Source organism: Bison bison, unplaced genomic scaffold (assembly GCF_000754665.1).
Source record: "Bison bison bison isolate TAMUID 2011002044 unplaced genomic scaffold, Bison_UMD1.0 scf7180017864466, whole genome shotgun sequence".
NCBI lineage: Eukaryota > Metazoa > Chordata > Mammalia > Artiodactyla > Bovidae > Bison > Bison bison.
The window spans coordinates 4,053,302-4,062,594 of NW_011495027.1; the positions used below are offsets into that span (position 1 = coordinate 4,053,302).

Here is a 9,293-nt window from a genome sequence, read left to right on the forward strand (position 1 = left end):
AGGCTTTTTTTTAAATTCCTCTTCACTTTCTGCTATAAGGGTGGTGTCATCTGCATATCTGAGGTTATTGATATTTCTCCCAGCAATCTTGATTCCAGCTTGTGCTTCTTCCAGCCCAGCATTTCTCATAATGTACTCTGCATATAAATAAGCAGGGTGACAATATACAGCCTTGACGTACTCCTTTTCCTATTTGGAACCAGTCTGTTGTTCCATGTCCAGTTCTAACTGTTGCTTCCTGACCTGCATATAGGTTTCTCAAGAGGCAGGTCAAGTGGTCCCGGTATTCCCATCTCTTTCAGAATTTTCCACAATTTACTGTGATCCACACAGTCAAAGGCTTTGGCATAGTCAATAAAGCAGAAATAGATGTTTTTCTGGAACTCTCTTGCTTTTTCCATGATCCAGAGGATATTGGCAATTTAATCTCCGGTTCCTCTGCCTTTTCTAAAACCAGCTTGAACATCTAGAAGTTCATGGTTCACGTATTGCCGAAGCCTGGCTTCGAGAATTTTGAGCATTACTTTACTAGCGTGTGAGATGAGTGCAACTGTGCAGTAGTTTGAACATTCTTTGGCATTGCCTTCCTTTGGGATTGGAATGAAAACTGACCTTTTTCATTAGATCTATTCAATAAGAAATGAATGTTATTCATGCCTATAACAGTAAAAATTTAAGATACTTTTGAAAGTATTTGGCAACAGTAGCTGCAAAGATAAAGGTGTTTTTTTTTTTAAGTAGACTTTTCAACATTAAATTCACTTATTTCTGTAAATAAATCCTATTTTTTTAAAAAGTTCAATCTAGGATATTCTTTGGTGATACTGAATGGACAGATGATACTACATCTAAGTCTTACTAAATAATCTAATTGTTTTCTCTCAAATTTGGAGATGTCATTTTAAAATGTGAATTTTAAATTTATGACATTTATGACTTTCTTCAAAGCTATTTCATTTTAATTAATGAATTAGTGCTTTGGCAATCATTAAGACTGTATTTTCTTAATTCTAATATATGGAAATGTGTCTCCCTAATTCTGTTTATACAAAATCAATCATACTTAAGGTCTTCTGCATTTTTGCAGAGATACTTTTCCTCGTAATTTATTTTTAATTTTCTGTATCATAAAATACATATGTTCAAGAATTTTCAGATCTCTAGATAGATGTGAAATTAAAGGTTGAAAAGTATTCACAATATTTAATTCGCAATTCAGAAATCATTTGAAATGTCTGTAAAAAATGCATCTCTTTTTTGTCTGAAGGTTCTATATATCAGAGAGATATTTAGGATATAGGCCAATGAAAGCATGCTCATATTTTTTAAACACTAGCAACTCATGTCAAATGGAAATGTAGAATAAGATACATATAGTCTAAGATGATCTACGTGACTGCTACAAATATGCAACATCTGTTATTAAGACATAATAATATTTTGAGCTATTGGCAGTCCAGAAAAAATTTTTAAATACTAATATACAGGCATTCCCTGGTGGCTCAGACAGTAAAGAGTCTGCCCACAATGTGGGAGACCAGAGTTCGATCCCTGGTTTGGGAAGATCCCCTGAAGAAGAAAATGGCAACCCACTCCAGTATTCTTGCCTGGAGAATCCCCCGGATAGAGGAGCCTCGTGGGCCTCAGTCCACAGAGTCGCAAAGAGTCAGACACAACTTAGAGACTTCACTTTCACGAATATACAAAATCAAATGAAAAACCAAACCTAAAGATGAAAATGAATATGCTTGGATAAGTCACTGCAATCAAGGAAATCATCATCTACTCATTTGCTCAGTTTTGGTACTTATCTTTTGTCCATTAACTTGTTTAAATATCTGTCTCTCTGTACAACGGAATCTCAAGAAAAATTTCTTCTTTACTAGAATCTTCAGCACCTATAAGCCTTGTAAAAGTTAAGCAATAACTGAAGGAGAGGGCTCAAGGCTTGGCATAATTTACAAATATGATGAATCAAGACTGACGCTTTTTATAACTATTCACCCCTTGATTCATCTTTTGCTGCTGCTGCTGCTATGTCACTTTAGTCGTGTCCAACTCTGTGCGACCCCATAGACGGCAGCCCACCAGGCTTCCCATCCCTGGGATTCTCCAGGCAAGAACACTGGAGTGGGTTGCCATTTCCTTCTCCAATGCATGAAAGTGAAAAGTGAAAGTGAAGTCGCTCAGTCGTGTCCAACTCTAGTGACCCCATGGACTGCAGCCTACCAGGCTCCTCTGTCCGTGGGATTTTCCAGGCAAGAGTACTGGAGTGGGCTGCCATTGCCTTCTCCGGATTCATCTTTTAGGGGATCACTAAAAGAACAATAGTTCATATATTTAAAACAAAAGTTTACAAATCAGTATAAGAGGATAAGGATCCTCAATTTATTGAAAACATTTTATGAGGTAAGATTCAGTTTGAGAACTCCCTTGTGTCCAGTGGCTAAGATTCCACACTCTCAATGCAGGGGGCTTGGGTTCAATCTCTGGTCAGGGAACCAGATCCCAAATGCCTCAATTAAAGATCCTGCATGCAGCAACGAAGACCCTACATGTGGCAACTAAGACCCAAGGCAGCCAAATAAGTAAAGAAAAAGAAATATTAAAAAAAATATTCAGCTTGGTATTAGTACTTTAAATGAGTTCTTGCTTAGCTTTGTGGGAAACGAATATAGGATTATTCACTTATAATATATAGGAATACAGGAACTTCTCAAAATATGGTTGAGAGGTTCCAAGGTACTCCACTATTTTTGTGTTGTTATAATACTATGAGCAGAAACATTTGTATGCTGAAAAATGTAATAATTTTCTTTAACATAAAAAGTCTTGCCTTTATAAAAAAAAGCTATCTTCTTGGTGCATCAAACGTATTCTTGCATGGAAAAAAAGCAGATATTTCAGAAGGAAATGTTATCAATTGTGTAGAATAAATGCCAATTTACAAATGTATTAAACTTTTGTCCAATTTGCTCATGGTGAAACAAAGACACATATTCTGCACCCACACTTTTAATGATCAAATCCCTAAAGAACACCAATTTTAAAACATTTTTAAAGAATTAAATTTCTTATATAGAAATGACTTTCAGTCTTCTATCCAAAAGGCATATATTTAAAGCCTTTTCCAGGAGTGGTCATGGGTTTCTGGCAACCCAGCTACATTCACTAAACTATGTTCCATTTTGGCCAACAACAAGCATTTGAGCAATGGCTATTCAGGGACCATGATGCTGCCACGATCACAGAAAGGAAAGATCACAGTCCATGATGTTCCATAGCACCTATATTGTTCTATACAAACTAATCAGCTTCAAATATGCATTCAAAACTATCTCTTTGAAGAGAAAAGTATATGAATCTTGCATATTTCATTTTGTCTTGCCAAATACTAACCCTTGGAAAACTAGTTCCCATTAGGGTCAAACAAAAGCATGCAGTTTATACTGAAATATTCACTACGAAATATTCAGCAAAGAACACCAAGTAGACACAGAAATGCTACTCATTTCCCTCACTAAACACTAGTCAAAAGTTTACTGGAGATGTAATTGTATAGCTTTTTGGACTCCATAGCAAAAAAAAAAAGATATTTGGGATTAGGCAGGGTAAAAATAGCCAGAGATGGAAAACAGATCTTATGAGTGAAAGCTATCAAAATTGAAAAAAAAAACAAACATTTTTTAAATATAGAGAGATTAACTTTGAAAATTAGCTAATGCTTCTGTCCAATGAATAAAGGAATTTGAAAATAAAAGGGTTGCAGATTGGATAATATCAAGAAAAAAGTTGACAGGATGAGTGTCTGATTTGTAAATAAAGAATACATACATATTTTCAAGGCCCAAGTCCTCCCTCCTTCTCAAAATATTCCTCTGACTGATTCAGTCCACCAAGAATCCTAAACATCTAATAATATTTTCAGAATTATACTGTTTAGAATTTAATTGCTCTATAAAGGATAAAATTTTTAAATGGCTACTAAATCTGTTAGGGCAATATACTCATCACTCTTTACCCTCAAAAATTACATAATACAGTGAGAGGCATAGGTTAGAATCCAATATATAAGTGATGGTGAGCAAATAATTTATTATTCAACCTGAAACACTTAAGGGATCAAGCGGGCCTCATAGAGAACTTAATTACCCAGAAGACTGGACCAAAGTCTTCAGAGTACCATTTCACCCTAACTAATCAGTATCCTTTTATCAGATAAAATAAAACATTTTCTTTCCCTTCAACTCATGAACAGCATGAGGACATGCTGCCATTTATCAACAGAGCATTAACTTATAACCTTATAACATCACCTCACAAAAATCCTACACAGTTTCTATTAACATCCCAAAGCTACACATGAAGAAACCAAGTTTTAGAAAGGTTAAACAGCTTGCTCAAGTTTATAAGTAAGGAAGTGGTGGAACTCAGTTTTGAAGCAAAAGCCAGCAGATAATAAAATATAAGAATTTACACAGCTGAAAGTAACATACAAACTTCTCTTTTATAAGTATTTTAACAATACTCTTATAAATTCAGTTTATATTTTAAAAATGAAAACTGTTCTGTACAAGGAAATAAAGGATGAGTAAGACTGAGCTCCTTGAAGGCACAGGCAAGTCTAAATCGAGAGAAGACTGTGAGCGTGCTAAGTCACTTCAGTTGTTTCCGACTCTGCGAACCTATGGACTGCAGCCTGCCAGGTCCCTCTGTCCATGGGATTCTCCAGGCAAGAATACTGGAGTGGGTTGCCAGGCTCTTCTCCAGGGGATCTTCCTGGCCCAGGGCTTGAACCCATGTGTCATGTCTCCTGCATTGACAGTCAGGTTCTTTACCACTAGCATCACCTAGGAAGCCCCAGAGAAGACTGAGAGCAGACAACTGAAATCCAGTGTGCTAAAGGTTATAAGGGACTCACTGGGTACCCTGAAAGCAACGAGCAGGATCCTGGGAGACTTCCCAGAGGTGAATCCGCAGTAGAGTCCAGCAGAACACATCTGAGGCTGGCAAGAGGGAAAAGAAAAAGGCATTCCAGATAGAGAGTAAAGTACCAGCAAGAACAAGGAATCATGACAGAACATGATTTGAAAGGGCACTTGGCAAATGATGAGACTGACTGGACACATGAAAGCAGTAATTCTATGCAAAGTTCAAGAGCTTGAGTTTCTTTTCCAAAAGGTTCAGACAGACCATTAAATAATTTTAAACAGGAGAATGCCAGATCAGAAGTGCATCTTTTAAAGATAAACCCAGTGGTGTTTAGGAAAACAGACTAGGCATATGGAGGAGAGTAGAAATACTCTCAAGAGAGATGAAATTGCAACAAAAATTTTTGAAAAAATCAAAAGTTGCTCCTGCTGGTGATTAAAACAAACAAACAAAACCCCACAGAAAACAATGAAGGAATTAGAATACAGGAAAAGCAAAAGATCAGTATGGAAATGATCAAATGTAACCCCTTATTTACTCATGACCATCTGAATGGATGCTCAATATTTAAGTTGCAGAAAATGACTGCTTATTCCGTTAAATACAAAAATTAACTTAGACCAGTTTGAAGAAAATCGTTTAAAAGTGTGTATTGGGACTTCCCTGGCTGTCCAGTGATTCAGACTTCACCTTCCAAGCAGGCAGTATGGGTTCAATTCCTCCTCAGGGAGCAAACATCCCACATGTCTCATGGCGAAAAAAAAAACAAAACATAAAACAAAAGCTACATTGTAACAAGTTCAATAAAACTTCAAAAACTGTCCATATCAAAAAACCTTTAAAAAATAAATGTATTATTTTTTCCTTCTCAGAGTTATCCGTACAGAATCAACTCAACTTCAAAATAATTCTTTCAAAAATCATTCTTGCAGAATTATTACAAATCATCTTCAGTGTTGTAAAAAACTGACTGAGTTCTACTAAGCCAGGGCCCAGGGGAACAATCATTGACTTTCAACAGAACTGTGCCCAAGGGAATAGATGTTTTGTTAACCTCATTGCTATACCCAGCTTCTAGGGTCTCAATCATTTGCACAAACTAAGCAGTGATTAGCAGCGGTGTAAACAAAGCCATTTTCTCATACCTTTGGGAGTTTCCGATGCAAAAACTACCTTACTAATACACATCAATTTTGAAATAAGAGAAGCAAGAAAATGGATACCTGGCTGTTAAAGACCATAACAAACATGACCGTGACAATCTTATTGTAAGCAGGAGGGTATTAAACTCATTTTAAAAGTAGACAGGCTTTCTGCAGTCTATTCCTTAAACCATAACCAACCAGGTGGTACTTAAAACTACTCCAAGAACCTCATTCACTGAACCATCAAGGAAGCCCTCATTCATCCAAAAACACCTGAAACCTAACTGTGTGTGAGGTGATAGGGAAACTTTGTCTTTGCAATACTTTCTCCCCAACACCAGCCAAAGTCTGGCTATGGTTTTCTCACTAAACAAGCACCACTTACCGACCACCTACTCAAAACCTGACATTGGTTAACTTAAATCTTATTACAACCACTCGAAAGTGACTTATCCCTCATTTTACGAATAAGGCAACTGAAACCAGAGAAGTTAGTGACTTGTCCAAACCACACACTTTAAAGAATAGAGGCTGGAAATCTAGGACCCTGGAAAAGAAATGATTTCCCGAAGCCTGAAGTATTCTTTACTAAAGGAGCCCCGGAGCCTACTACAGTCTGGCTTATTATATAGCGGGGCACTTCAAAATCAGCCGAATACGTAAACGGGCAGTGTTTCCTAAAGAAGCGCTGCCGTTACCAGGGCCTTCTGGATTACGTCTCCGTCCTGGACAAGCCCAGCTCACGACGATCTGCCAGGCTGTTCAGGGACCACACCCTTCCTCGCTGCCTTTCCCAAGCCCAGGCTGCGAGTGGGAGGTGTAGGCAGAAAGGGGCTGAGGTTAATTTTGGGTGGACGCGAGGGGCTTTCACTTCCGTAACTCACCAAGGCCACGGCCACGGCCCCAACCCGGGACCCTTAAAGCCACCCGCGGTAACCGACCCTCCGCCGCCCAAGCCCAAATTTTCCCCTCCAAAAGCAGGCCGTCGCTTCCACCACTGCGTCATCACGCCGCCGTGACGTAAGGCCGCCGCCGGGCCGCAGGGGCCCCGAAGGCTGACGTTGGGTGAACGTTGGTGCAAACCCTGGCGAGCATACCTGTGCTCTCCAGCCCTGGGTGGGCCAGCAGGGAGGGAGCAGGATGCGGGGGGCAGTGCAGTGGATGAAAGCTAGGAAGGAAGGCAAGGACGCGACTCTGGAAGCAGGAGAATTCCTAGAACGGCCTGAGTGGAAGAATGCCCAACGGGGAGCAATCGGGACAAAACCGGGTTGGTAACCGGCAAGTAGCTTCTCTGGCAACGGCCACCCCGCCCCTTCGGTAGGGCCCGCAGCGGCGCAGCCAATTGGCCGAGTTCAGGAAAGCGAGCGCCGGCGTTTGCTACTGTAGTCAGGAGTGAGGGGGCGGGGCACGGGGGAGGCGTCCTATCTCTGAGTTGCTTCTCCCGGTAAACTCCCCCACCCCCAACCTTTTGTTTTAAGAGAAGGGTAGCACTTGTGTATAGTTACCAAAAGTCTTAACTGTTGAGTTCACCCAGAAAGGGAAATAAGGCCGATGCCTTCCAAATCTTCTGATACTAGGCTTGAATCATCAGAAGTGCCCTCCTTTTGTTTTTTTAAAGGGGGAAATTTGAAAAAAAAAAAAAAGGCAATCGCGACTGGAGAAAGTTCGCTGTAAATGTAAACAGCTAAAAGCCGTTTATCCGAGGTATTTCTCTGGGCCTCTGTTTTGTCCTGTTAAATGAGAGAGCCGGACGGCTACCTCCCAGCCATCTTTCGGGTCTCAGATTATTTGTATCGGTGCTACTGCCAGCTGATACTTTTATAAATTGAACAAGGCAAAATTCTACTTGGAAAAGTTAAAAAACAAAAAAGTTATCCAACGCTTCAACCTAACGTTAAAAATCGTGGGTATCACATTAGGTTTACAAATAAACTATCAACTGAGCAGTTTAACCGTGGCTTACCTCTTATCGGTTTCACTAAAGAACAATTTCCATTGATGATTCCAGCAATGCATCCTCACCCCAAGCCCCAGCACAAGTTCACAATACACTAACTTCCATATGTGCAAATGTTAAAAAGCACTAGGAATTGCACATTTAAGTACCTACTCTAATTGATGGATCATGACCTTTGGCAAGTCAATTTCTCTGAGCTAGTCTTCTCACCTGAAAAAAATAAAATAGGAAAAGTAGAATTGAGGCAAGCGTGCATGCTCAGTCCCTCAGTCGTGTCCAACTCTTTGCAACCCAATGGACTGTAGCCTGTCAGGCTTCTCTGTCCATGAAGAATACTGGAGTGGGTTGCCATGCCCTACTCTAGGGGATTTTCCCCACCTTGGGATTGAACCCCTCTCATGTCTCCTGCATTGGCAGTCAGGTTCTTTACCACTAGCACTACCTGGGAAGCCCTTTCTGAGCCACAAGCTTTTGTTTCAGACTGTACAGCTAGGTAAAAATCTCAGCATTAGAATCTACTCAGCCTTCTATGTACCCCCTTGGTGAACCTTATCTGAGCTGGGATGAGAACAGAGTGGCTTTCTCTAGCAGCTGTGGATACATTCTAGTTGCGGCATGGCTTATAGGCTGTATCATGGTTCGTATCAGTCCTGTCCGACTCTTTGCAACACCATGTGGACTAATTGTCTGTCAATGGGATTTTCCAGGCAAGAATACTGGAGTGGATTGCCATTTCCTACTCCAGGGGATCTTCCCGACCCAGGTGTTGAACCTGAGTCTCCTGTGTCTCCTGCATTAGCAAGCAGATTCTTTACCACTGAGCCACTGGGAAGCCCTCTCCTGGGAAGCCCAAGAAACATAATTCTTGGGGCCTTTCTAGCACTAAACTAGGATTCTAGCTAACTTTACTAACTTGCATAATTAGAAAAATAACTGTACACAGAAGTTAGGCTTTTGTTGAGAAAAATACTGATTTAAATTGTATTGGTATTATAAGTTGTTGTTTTGTTGTTTACCACCTGTATAAACATTCAAGAGAAAACATTCACAAAAATCTCAAAATGATTACATAAGATTCTTCAGTTCAGTCACTCAGTCGTGTCCGACTCTTTGCAACCCCATGAATCACAGCACACCAGGCCTCCCTGTCCATCACCAACTCCCAGAGTTCACTCAGACTCAAGTCCATTGAGTCAGTGATGCCATCCAGCCATCTCATCCTCTGTCATCCCCTTCTCCTCCTGCTCCCAATCCCTCCC

At 40.1% G+C, this 9,293-nt stretch overlaps 1 protein-coding gene across 3 annotated transcripts in view; it reads right to left on the reverse strand.

Moving 5' to 3' along the window:
• Positions 1-7,412, reverse strand: part of ODF2L (outer dense fiber of sperm tails 2-like) — a 39,380-nt gene extending 31,968 nt beyond the window's left edge. The window contains exons 1-2 of one of the 3 annotated variants that reach the window (XM_010860331.1): positions 7,175-7,412; positions 5,623-5,679 (exon numbers count right to left, since the gene is read on the reverse strand). The gene's annotated coding sequence lies outside the window, so the exon portion shown is untranslated. Of the gene's footprint in view, positions 1-5,622; positions 5,680-6,961; positions 7,067-7,174 lie in introns of those variants that run through there. The other 2 variants (XM_010860329.1, XM_010860328.1) reach the window with 2 other exon arrangements.
• Positions 7,413-9,293: the final 1,881 nt, after the last annotated feature.